This window comes from Humulus lupulus, chromosome 1, assembly GCF_963169125.1.
Source record: "Humulus lupulus chromosome 1, drHumLupu1.1, whole genome shotgun sequence".
Classification (NCBI taxonomy): Eukaryota; Viridiplantae; Streptophyta; class Magnoliopsida; order Rosales; family Cannabaceae; genus Humulus; species Humulus lupulus.
In genome coordinates, this window is record NC_084793.1 from 163,291,573 (window position 1) to 163,305,022 (window position 13,450).

A 13,450-nucleotide genomic window follows, 5' to 3' on the forward strand; every position below is an offset into this window, starting at 1 on the left:
AATAATGGCTGGGTATTAGGTCCTGTTTATATGGGTGGGTATTAGGTCCTGTTTATAGAGTTCAAGAATGGAAAGATCTTCATTTAACTTGAATAAAATAATGGCTTTTTAATGGAAAAATATTTGAATTATCGTTCAGCAGAGGCTGAAGACTCGGTCAGAAAGATGCTGGACTTATCAAGAGGTTAAGGAATAAAATGAGAACGATTTCAAAAACATTCAAAAATCCATTAAAGGAGCTGATATATCGCCCCTAGTAGGCGATATATCGCCTGGGCCAGTATGCCCGAGGCTCGTCGAGGTGATCGTGCAAAGTTACGTGTTTTTCGTATCCCCATATTGCGATATATCGCCCCCTATAGCTGCGATATAACGGCATGTGCTGAATATTTAAACACAAAATTGCACATTTTCCGCCTAATTTGAATTGGGTAAACAGCCTTGACTAAGTCCTCTAACGATTTCAAAGCTGCTGACAGACCCTTGGATATTCAAATATTGATCTTAATAAACTTATTCCTCAAAAATACTTAATTATCATTAAACATACACATGACAAGTGTTACTTTCTTATTGGGTCTATCTAAACCTTATAATATAATAAATATCACCATCAATATTAGTCATATTAATCAAACCTTAGGTTAAAATTAATATTCTTAAACTATAGGTTAAACTTAGAAAGTCTACAATTGTTACTACGAGTGTCCAACTAAATCCCGGTCTGAACCAAAATCCACAGTCATAAAAATACAACAACTATTACTATTGCTACTACTATCTAACTAGCTAAGTAAAGTTCTTGGACTCTACATCTATCTAAACCTTATAGTATAATAAATATCATCTTCATAATCAGTCATATAAATCAAGCCTTAGGTTATAATTAATATTCTTAAACTATAGGTTAAACTTATAAAATCTACAAGTGTTGCTACGAGTGTCCAACTAAGTCCCGGCTTGAACCGAAATCCACAGTCATAAACATACTACAACTACTACTAGCTATTACTATTACTACTACTATCTAACTAGCTAAGTAAAGTTCTTGGACTCTACAAAAAGCCCTCTAAAAAACTTCCGATAATAACCGGCTAGTCCCAAAAAAATTCTTACCTCTAACACGTTCTTTGATCTTGGCCAATCCTTGACATCCTCTACCTTAGATGGGTCTACAACAACTCCTTCCTTGGATACTATGTGGTCGAGGAACGCTACTTGTGAAAGCCAAAATTCTCACTTCTTGAACTTGGAGTAAAGTTGATGCTCTTTTAGTCGTAACAAGGTCAACCTTAAATGTTCCTCGTGCTCGACTTCATCCTTTGAGTACACCAAAATATCGTCGATGAACACTATGATGAATTTATCCAAGTAATCTTTAAAGACCATATTCATTAAATCCATGAATGCAGTTGGAGTGTTGGTAAGACAAAAAGACATAACTAAAACTCGTAATGTCCATAACGAGTTCTAAAAGTTGTTTCAGGAATATCCTCTTCCCGTACCCTAAGCTAATGATACCCGGACCGTAAATCAATCTTTGAAAACACGGTTGCTCCTCGGAGTTGATCAAACAGGTCGTTAATCCGGGGTAGCGGGTACTTATTTTTAATTGTCACCTTATTCAGCTCACGATATTCTATACGCATCCGCATGCTTCCATCCTTCTTCTTCACAAATAGAACCAGTGCTCCCCATGGCAAATGGCTCAGCCTAATGAAACCCAAGTCTAAGAGTTCTTGTAACTGCATCTTTAAATCATTGAATTCGGTAGGTGCTATCCGGTATGGTGCCTTGCAGATAGACTCGGTGCCCAGTACTAGTTCGATTGTGAAGTCAATTTCCTGAGTTGGCGGCAACCCTGGTAAGTCATCAGGAAATACCTCTGGGAATGCCTTCATAATGCGGACGTCTCCAACCTTCAGTGGTGTTTCCTTTACCACATCCGTGATGCTGGCAAAGAATGCATGACATCCTTTTTCTATCATCCTCTGAGCTTTGAGAGATGGAATAAGTGGCGTACGTAGTCCTGAAAGTTTTCCCTTGAAGCATAGTCTTTTACCGTCAGGAGTCTCAAACATCACTTTCTTGTGTTTGCAGTCGATGGTTGCGCCATGCCTTGCTAGCCAATCCATGCCCATTATCACGTCGAAGTCTTTGATCTCTAGTTCTATCAGGTCTCCTTCTAGTTCTACGTCCTCAATTTTGATCGGTACGCCTTATACTATCCATGATGATAGGACTATTTTGCTCGAAGGCAATTCTGTCACAAACATAGTTCTAAATATTTCACAAGGTTTGTCTAAATTCTCTATCATTCCTAACGAGATATACGAGTGAGTGGCTCCTGAATCAAATAATATTGAACATACATTATTGAGGATAGGAATCTGACATGTGACCACTTTATTACTAGCTTCAACTTCTCCCTGGGTCAAGGCAAAGACTCTGGCAGGAACCATTTTGTTGTCCCTTTTCTCTTATGGCTTGAGCTGGGGACATTCTCTCTTTTGGTGACCTTCCTGACCATAGTTATAGCATCCCTTGGTGTTTGCTCGACACTTACCAGGATGCTTCTTTCGGCACTTAGAGCATTGCTGGTACTCTACATAACCCGACTTAATGCCTCCATTGTTTTTCCGTTCTCTTTTATCGTTGTGAGATTGCTTGTTGTCGGGATGCCTTCTCTTCTGACCATTATTGCTGCTGGATTGATGGTTGTTGTTGTGGTGGTTGTTTCGACCATTCTGAGGTTGACTTTTCTATTTAGGCTCAGGCTTACTGGCCTCTTCCTTACTAACATTTGCTTGAAGCCTTTCTCCTTCTATAGCCGTTTCTAAAACATCGGTATAAGTAGTAGTTCCAGGGTTTCTAACTTAACCCCTTGCTCAATCTTTGGTCTAAGTCCTCTAACAAACTTTGTAACCCTCAGAAAGTTAGTTGGAACCAACTCTAGTGCAAACTTAGCTAATCGGTCGAACTGCCGAGCATACTCTGCCACCGTCAAGTTGCCCTTCTTCAAACTAGTGAACTCCTCGACCCTTGTAGCGATGACTGCCGAGTTGTAGTACTTCTTCTAGAACAGCTCCACAAATCTGGTCCATGTCATGGTGTCGACATTGTGAGTCTACTGAACTAAGTCCCACCATATTCTAGCATCATTCTTAAGTAGAGACGAAACGTAGGATATGCGGTCTACATTGCCGAGATTCATGTGCGCTAGGATCGGCTCTACATTTCTGAGCCATTCTTCCGCCTCAAAGGGTTTGGTTGTCCCTTCAAAGTTTGGAGCGTGTTGCTAACAAAACCACTCGTAAATTGGCTCCATGTACTGAGCTGGATAGGGCACATAGTTCTCCATTGGCCATCTCCCATAAGGACCAACTTGATGGGGTGCTTGAGCCATCTGTTGAGGCTGCGGCTGCAGCTGAGTCTGAGTCTGTGGCTGAGCCTGTTGTCGTTGTTGCTGTAGCAATTCCTCCACTTGTTGTCAAATTCTGGCAATTTCTGCAGTGTTATCAACCGGCAGCGGTGGTTCATTTCGGTTAGCAGCAGCAGTGGTAGCACGCGCTCCCCTTCTGCGAACTGGAGGGGCTACATTAGTCTCAGGAGCGACACTAGAGGCATTAGTGTTGGTGGGTGCAGACCTTCTGAGCGAAATCTTAAGTAGAGCTCTAACAGTCGAGAAAAACATATTAGAACTTACCCTAATAGGCTTTAAAACAAAACTTAATCTAAGCAAACATAACTCAGACCTATTTATTTATGATTTCTTATGAAAAAAAAAATTATACAAGCCTTCTTTATAATTAGGGTGTGTTTCTATACTTAGAAAAATAACCCATCTTTATTATTTTCTAAGTGTGTTTCTAATCATCCTATATGACTTAATTCTCAGGCTCGAAACTCGTCATTGTTCCAAAGTTAACCATATTAAGGGAGGGCTGGGATCAATAAAATTGTTCCCACTACTATGGCACCCTAAACTATTAATATAGAACCTGGTCCATTGATTTGTATCCACCATCACCGAACTTGGTCATTATTTATTAAATTTATTATTTATTATGACTTTTTAAAAATAAATCAAACTCATACATGTCAACAAAATAACAATGATATTCATTTGGAAAAAGGTTTTCACTATGTACAATCATAATTGTAAAAATAATAAATAAAATAAATAAAGAAATAAACTAATCTAAAAAATCAGGATCTTCTATATCTAACCCTTCATCTAACATATCATCATCTATCTCCTCATAATCATCATTATCTTGAACCTCAAAATTTCCTCTAGGAAGATTTGTAATGATTCTATGTTTTTGCTCATTTGTGAATTGGAATTCCATCTTAGAGGTGAACCTAAGTATGAGAAAATAATAACTCATAGCAACTGGTAATTCATCTTCATCATCTATAGTCTCCCATATTTCTTCTAAAGCTGCAATTACAGTAGGATAATCTTTAAAAAGTCTAATCACTAAAACATATTGTTCCGTAGCTCTCATCATGATTTGCTTAGTTGTTTGGAGGTGAACTATCTCCCTATGGAATAAGAGTAATCTCTGAGTGATTCTTTCTAGCACTCTTACTGTATTTCTTGACTCTCTAATTCTTTTCAAGGCCTTAATGGCTCGGATATCCTCATAGGTCAAGGTTCCATCGATTCTTAACTGAAAACATAAGGCTAAAACGTTACCTAAACTCATAAACATAATAATTATAACATAAATACTTACATTGGGAGTTAGATTCAGAGCTTGAGCGTGTGTATCAAGGAGAACTTCATGTAAATGAACCGTTGCTCTGATACCAACTGTAATGACCCAACTATTTCTATGACCTTGGACCATTAAAACTACTAGACATAGCTACTACTTTTGGAGAAAACATACATAAGAAATAATCATAACTTTATTAATAGTCCAAAATAAATATTGTATGAATAACATAAAATTATAAATTAAAATGTAATGTGGCATGGGTACCCATTGTTTATAAAACATAAACCATAACTTCAAATACTAATTGCGGAATTACATCAAAACATAATTTTTAAAGACGTAAAATATTCAATGTCGTCCTCGATCAACACGCAGTCCATTCAGTCCATTCATCCTTAACACACAAGCCAAGTTACCAAGAATTCTTCCACCTTCCATATTTATTTTCCTGCATCACGCTAAAAATAAAGGAGTGAGCCTAATGCCCAGCAAGGTAAATCTATTAAAACATACATCATAAGAATATAACATATACTATAAACATATGGCTATCAAAAACATATATATCATATAAGACTACAATGACCATCATACTTCTTGGGGCTTGTTAACTAAGCAAATCATATGCCCATAAATTTGTGGGGCTTGCTAGCTAAACAAGTCAAATGCCCAAGGACTATAAAACATACTATACATATACACATCATAACATAAACATATCATATCATAACATATTATAACATATAAGAACATAAAATCTATCATAGTTTCATTACCAAAAGCCAGGATATTTGGGAACAAGAACGGGATTAGAACACTCCGATAAACCAACAGTAAAATGGTGAGAATCTAAAGAAAAAGAGATGAAAAGAACACTAAACCATCCAAGAAGAAACTTACCAAGAAGAACCTTAAGTTTCAAGAACTTAAATACCTAATCAAGAATCAATAAGAAGAGTTAGGATCTGAATGAAAGAAACTAAAGAAAACTATAGAATCAAAAAGAACTGGACATAAGGAATAGGAATACATTGAATGACATTATGGATTGGTCTAAACCTCAATAAAAAAATCACACTATTTCTCACTTCCCAAATGTTTATAAAAGCTTAGAATGATAAATCTTTAACCCAAAACCCAAGTGTATCTCTCCATAGTAACACTAGCACCTTGGAGGTTCTGATCAAATGCTTTAAGAATGAAGAAAATGGCTGAGCACTAGGTCCTATTGATAGAGTTCAAGGAGTGAAACTAACCCCTTTTAATTTGAATAAATAAATGATTATAAAATGAAAAAGACTTGAATTTTCGTCCAACTGACGCCCAGAACTCGGTCAAATTCGTTCAAAGATAGGTCTAAGTGGTTAAGGCTAATTTTTAAAATAAAAAACCAAACTTTTCAAAAATCATCAATAAGGGCGATATATCGCCCCCGTATAGGTGACATATCGGCTCTACCCTAATCCCGAGCCCCCGTTCGTACGTTCGTGAAAAGTCGACGTGTTTTTCGTATCTTCCATAGGCGATATATCGACCCCTATCCTGCGATATATCGGCATACGTTGATATATAAACACGTATTTGCAGTTTTTCAGCATAATTTGAATTGGATAAACATCTTTGACTAAGTCATAATACGATCCTAACAGATGCTGGAAGGTTCTAGAGCTTCTAGATCTTTCTTTTATTAAAACTATCCATCAAAAATACATAATTCCTAAATAATCATGATTATGACAAGTGTCACACTCTTATTAGCTCTATCTAAACCATAGGTTATAATATATATCTATGACCAGCAATATTAATCAAAACTTATGTTATAATTAATATTCTTAAACTATAGGTTAAACTTATAAAATCCACAATTGTTGCTATGAGTTACCAACTAAGTCCCGGTTTGAACCAAAATCCACGGTAACTAACATACTACTAACTAATACTAACTACTACTACTATCTAGCTAGCTAAGTAAATATTTTGGGTCACTACACAACTTTTCGGTAATAGTGAATTAAAAAATTCGAGCAATAGGATTTAGGCTTTATGTTATACTAAATAATAGTAATAGTAAGAACACCAATAATTTAATATGGTTCCATGGTTAAAGTCCACTTAGTCCATGAGTCCCTGTTATAGTTTTTTGTCTCTAAGGAGATTGTTCATGATAATTTCGGCAGTGTTTTTGCAAAAAAGAAATCGATTATTTGATCTGTCCATTGACCTTCTGTTTATAGGGATTCATGAGACAGATTTGAGAACCGTTGGATACATTGTAACGTACATCTTTGAGTTATTTCTCAAATTTATAATTGAATACACTTAAATACATAAATTACTTGGCATTATACGTTCACCAGGAAGGTGTTACAAGTCAATAATTAAGATTTTAAGTGTCAAAGTCTTCCGAAATTCAATTCAGGGCATTCTATGTGTCAGCAATGAACTGAATGCATACTACGTGATCTAGGGGTCTCTAGAGCTTCACTAGCTCAATCATTGAGATTTTTGAGCTACTTGTTATACGAACTAAAGATACATTGGTCTATCTCCTTATTGTCTGGTAGGATAGGTCTTGACATGAGCTACTGGTTCAGGGAGCTTGTATCGCATTCTCGGTGCTACGAAGAACCTCTTTAAATGCTCAACACATGTACCACAAATGAGACACATCACATCACCCCTACTTCTGACAGACATAGTAGATGCTTTTCCACTTCTACTATGAGAAACGTGCCTACCTACCCTCTCAAATACTGGAGGCGTGTCTTATTTTTATAGGCGTTTGTTCGGGTTCTCTAGTACAATGATAGTTGTCATATCACCTTTGTAATGCCCTAGATAGCCAAGACTGCTACACTGTGTACTTATAAAGGTGCAGGACTTGCTAATCAAGTCCTTTAGTTATAAACGTGTCACTGAAACCATTAATGTGCTAGGGTTAAAAGGGTTTGGTCTCAAAAGGGTCCATTTCATAAAATTAAACATTTTACACATGGGATCCCAAAAAGGAATAGCGTTCAAAAGTCAGTTTACAAAATTTCCAAAGTTTAAACAATCGTTAGCCACTCTAAGGAAAAATAGACGTTTCTAGTTCTCCTGTTCTTGTCTCACTCTCAGCTGTGGCGGCTGAGCAGCTTTTCATGTACATTATGCTCTCTTAGCTCTCCAAATCAGGGCTGATCAAGCTTGCCCTTGCCTTTACCTGCACCACGTAGCACCCATGAGCCAAGCCCCAGCAAGCAAACATATCATATTACATAACAAGCAATAATAATATTTGGATAACCCTTTAAGCACGTTGATACACTTAACATACCACAATATTCACAAAGCATGGAGATTCAACCAAAGAGTGTCCTAATCACCACCCTACTATTTAGCATAACAATCCACCAAACAATAATAGCAAACAAATCATATAATAGTCAGGGTCGACACTTAAGGTCGCACCCTCTGTTTACCCCACTGACTCCGGCCTGCTTAAACCGAGCTCAGTGAATAAAAAGCTTTCCTCAGCTACCAGTGGCCGAGTCGCGCCCTATGTGCTAGTGTAAACTTCGGCACTCTTAGGCCGTTGGTTTACTGTCTACATGGCATAATACCATCCTTTACAAAGCATACAAAATAGGGAACCCTTAGTCCCATTATAATTCCACAACCAGGTGCAGTTTTCTTACCTTTAATTTCCAAGTTCACTGATTACGAGCGGCGCCTCTCGAGCACGATCCGCTTCCCGAGCCCTAGCTTTATACCTAATCACAACAAAGATAGGGAGTACCATTAATAATCGCGTTAATCTTTTTGGATGGAGTTCTAGCTTCCGGGACATCGAATTCCACCAAAAACGATTAGGTTCCCGCTCTTAAAACCTCCAAAAGATTAAAGATGCCCTTAAGGGCTGTGGCCCTTGAAACCTAGCCGCGACCCGCCCCTGAAACAGAGGCTAAGCCTCTCTGAAGACAGACACGCGCCGCGGCCTTGCTCTATGGCGCCACGACGCTTCCCAACTGCGGAGCCTCCTTGGCTCTTCCTTACTTCGCAAGGACGCAGCACTCTAGAAGAGAGCCGCATCCCAACCCTTCGTGCCCAGAAAATCCACCATTCCTAACATTCTAACCTTGTTCAAAACCACCCCAAAGCACCCTAATTCCAAAACCCATTGATCACAAGACTTTTAACATGATTCTAACAACATAATCCAATAGAAACCCAGCTTAAAAACTCATAAAAATCCCATTTTTATTTCTGAAACCCAGTAGCTCAAGAACTCTAAAACCAGTCATGCAAACTCAACTCAAAACACAGAATTCCAGCCTCCTTAGATTTCTATAGCCTTCTTGAGGGAGAAAGAGAATAGAGGAGACGAGAACATTAAAGGGTCGGTTTGGGTTTTTGTTCTACTAGTTTCTATTTTACTTAGTCTAATCTTGATTAATTAAGTTAATCTCGAGGCTCGAGGTACCAAAAACGTCCCCGATGGTGAAATGGTAAAATTCTCCAATATTCCCGCCTAGGCTTCCTAACCTCAAATATATCTCCATATATTTATTTCCATAACCCGATAACCCAAATAATCATCTAATACCCAAATTACCCCTTGACTTGCCCCAAGTCAAACATTAAGCCCCGTTGTGACTTCCCGCTAACTAGCTCCCTAGGATCGCCTCGAGTCGCACGCTGCAGACTTACCCACATAATAATGTTGTTCTTACAGATATAACATATAACATTCACATAGCCATATAACATGTTTATCATATAGTCACACGTTAATTTAATAAATTCACACATAAACCAATTATGCTCTCCCGGTACACTAACCAAGGCCCTTAAGCCATATTAGTGATTTTGGGTCGTTACAACCTTTTTGTCTCCATTTTTTTTATTTAATATTGGCCATTCGATCTTAAACTTTTTCAATCGAATGACCCTAGATCTCACTCAGACTTTCCCTATAAATATACTCCTTCTCTTGTGCCCGAAATATCACTTTTTTTTTTATTTTCATCTACAAATTTCTCTCTCATTTTCCTTTACTATATAAAATCTTTCATGTAGCCATTGTCTGGATTTAGTACCTCTAATCGTTTGATTGATCAAGTCTCAATCTCAACTACAACCTTTAACAACTTTAAGTTCTCACGATTAAGTTAAAAATTTATTTCGATCTTTTTTTTCATTTTTCTTTGAATGCCTGTGCATTCTTAGTTTTTCACTTACCTTTCTTTTCTATTTGTATGGTTTGGACTTGTAATGCTTAGGAATTGTTTTTGAGGATAGAAATATAGGTGATTTTAGATAGAATTTAGGTTAGACTTCGAGGCCTTTTTTTGGGTTTAGTCTTCGATTAGGGAAAATACGAATGATCTTTTGGGAAAAGTTTGGATTCTTAACCTAGAAAATAGGTAGCTTACAGGTTACGCAAAATGAGCCATTTTTTTTTTTATTAAAATTGCTTTCCAAAACTGAGTTTCTGAAGGGAAATTTCTGAGGTGATAGTACCTTTTTGAGGACAGAGCGGGTGAATTAGGGGCACACGTGGATCCTTGTAGGATCTTCAACTCGTAAGACCAAGATAGGTTTGTAGGAGTTTTATGGCTCGTGGATTTATGATTTCAACCTCATGTATTCGGGATGAGTTATCCAGTAATTTATTTCTTGTTATCACGACCAGTGTACTGGAAGATTTAAACCATTCCCCAAACTATACCCTTAGGTCATCCAGTAACAATTAGTATTTCTCTATACCTTGGCGAGATAAATTACATTTTCATCAAAATGAGTCAAAGGAACATAGCTGGTTTATCTTCTTAGGGCCAGAAGGCTACAGAGAACACTATTCATTGCTTTAGACAGTGGTGGAGAGGGAGGTCGAAGTAACTGTGAACATCTTTTACGAGGTCAGGAGGATTGTTTCTCGGATAACATCTATGCCACATGTCAATGTTATAGTGTAAGATAATGGCATTCAGACAGACTCCAAATTTTATGCTCGCCTAGCATTTGAAGGGGAGTGGAATTGCACTCCCTTGGAGCGATGAACACCTGAAGACAGGGGAAGGGGCCTTCTTTCCACTGAGCTCATACTTTTCTGACTTTTTAAATTTTTTAAAGTTAGCTCCATTCTAGCTCCCCCCAAATTCGTATAGCCTCCTTGAGGGGTTGAAAATTTTATTTCTGAAAAATGAGTGGGAAGAGCCTACCCTAGAGGATATATTCTATTTTTTATGCCTCAAGGCCAATCCTGACTCCAGAATATGAGGTGATGGCTTCTACTACTTCACTCAGTTTCCCAAGAATTCCAGTATCATCGATCTCCCTAGCCACCCAAGAGACTTCAAGGACCTATTCTTCATATCAAATACGTTCCACGAGTATCGATACTTCGACTGACCTCGTAATTGTCTTTGCCTTTTTAAGGAATTTATAGATATTTTTATGCATTACAATATTCACTATTCTGAACGTGTTTTATGCTTATGCAGCTATCTATAAGAGGTCTAAGGCTTCCATCATCTGTAGGGACCAATGCTTGAAGCTCGCCTCCGTCCCTATCAAGGAAAAAGACAGGCGACCGATAATAAAATTTGTCAACATGATTGAATGTAAGCTGATCAAGGATGGCCAATCTTTGGTACTCTAACCTCAGGGTCCTAGAAAAAGGGCCCTTACCAGTATAGAGAAGCTCGAGAAGGAAGAGAAAGTTGTGTCGTTGGTGCATAGACACCCTTCTCAGGGAGGTATAAATGAGGACCCATGTCGGGCTCAGTCGGGTGTAGGAGCCAGAACCTCTGGCTAAGGTAACAATGAAACCAATGTTAATCGAGCTACTTCCAGCTTCATGTTAGCTTGTCCTGATCCTAGGAAGATCATGACCACACACCCTGAGGATCCAGATAAAAACGTTACTATCCAAGAGTGTGTTGATCTTCTTATCCCCCGTCATGATATTAGTCTCCCTAAAATTACCATAGTTTGAAGATAACACCATATTCAGTAAGAGTACTATTTTTGAGCAATATGGAACAAATATTCAACCTATCATACCTTTTGACCTTGGGTCATTCTTTCCCGTCTCTAGGAAGCTAGGGCATCACCCGAGCTTAGATGATGAGCTCAAATCTAAATGAGTACCTGATATTGTCTTGTTAGACTCTCCTCCACCCCTAGTTATCCAGGAATTAGCTAATCCTCCATTAGTTAGCTTGATCCCCATCCCAGAACCAATTATTATAGTCCCCTCCTCTAGCTCAGATTGTAGGATTTTCTATTTTACATGTTATATTTCAAGTTCGATTGAAGTTTATCTAACTCTCTCAATATTTTTGCAGAAGAAAACATGAGTAGCGACTTGATCGACACCATGACCAGCTCTGGTTCGGCCGTTAAAAGGCAGAGGATAATGAAAAGGTTGCGTTTAGGTTGGAGGTTCTTCCACGAGAGCTCAAACCAATAACAATGAACATCCTTCTTCCCAACCACGAACTCAAAATTAGACTGTCGTGATGGCCAAGGATTCTCCCTTTCATGTTCCTCAAATTGATCCTCCAGCTCCTCCTCCAACTTCCGTCTCAGCTCCTCATGTGGACTTCGGAAAATTTCTAACTCATCTCCGAGGGCCAATCTAAGTCCTGGCCAGTGATGTGTTGGGCTACGTCAACCAACTCACAATATGTGAGGTGGAAAAAATTACGGTTGAACTCATCGAGACATGATGAACTCAAGCATGGGGATGCACCTGATTGTAAGTTCTTTTTCAAATAATTTCCCTATTTATCCCGCGCATTTCCATGATATAATTTTTTGGTTGATTCTATTGACAGGCATATCTGGAACAGGCCCAAGCGAGGGCCAAGATCATTGTCGAGCTAGATCAAGCCAAGGGCAAGAGCAAGCAGCTTAAGGAAGCTAACTCCTAGATGGTCCAAGCAGTCCTCAAACTTGAGGTGGACCTTGAAATGAATCGAGATAACAAAAGATTTCCAAGACACAGGCCCTGGAAGTGATCAATGCTTGGGATTATATCCTAGCCAAAGTAGAGGAGCAATAGGCCAAAGTTGATGAGCTACAACCTAAGGTTGACGACCATGAAGCCTAGATAAACTCAACTATTGAAGAAATGTTCTACAAGGCCCATTCTTTAATCAAATGGGTGATTTCTCATTCTTGGATGTCGAACTGTGGAAGCTCTATTGAGCCATATTTCAAGATCGTCTGGAAAAAGAGCCTTTAGAGATGGTGGACATTGCCTTCGGAGTTGGAGTAGATAGTGGGGTGCAAAAAGTTACCTCTCAAGGGTGACCTGCCTGAGCTCAGGACTAAGGAACCTCTTGGCCGTTTATTTTTATTGTTCTCTATATTTGTTGGGGAGATTTTCAAAATCCCTTTTAATTAGGCCTTCCTGGCCGAGACAATTTTCTAATGTGGTTTTGTTCGAGGTTAATATCCTCGTTCTAATTTTACCTTTCTCGCATCTTTATATAATTCCATTCTATCATGTAGTTATACGAATTATTTTAGATCGAAGTATGCTTAGAATTTTATGCTTAATAGCTAACTTGATTAATTCTCAGTTCGCGTACCTAGTTAGATCCAAGATTTTAATGGTTTAATAACATACCTGTTAGTATTCAGGCCTCATACCTAGTTCAGTCCAGGGCTTTATTGCTTTGAATTTTCTTGTCTAACTTAGTTAAATTTAGAATTATTGCAAAAAAAAT

At 38.2% G+C, this 13,450-nt stretch overlaps 1 long non-coding RNA gene across 1 annotated transcript; it reads left to right on the forward strand.

Annotated features, from left to right (window-relative positions):
- Positions 1–9,714: 9,714 nt before the first annotated feature.
- On the forward strand, positions 9,715–13,227 carry LOC133799966 (uncharacterized). Its single transcript, XR_009876437.1, has 4 exons — positions 9,715–11,127; positions 11,216–11,530; positions 12,062–12,474; positions 12,554–13,227. It is a non-coding gene; the product is annotated as an uncharacterized LOC133799966 (long non-coding RNA).
- Positions 13,228–13,450: the final 223 nt, after the last annotated feature.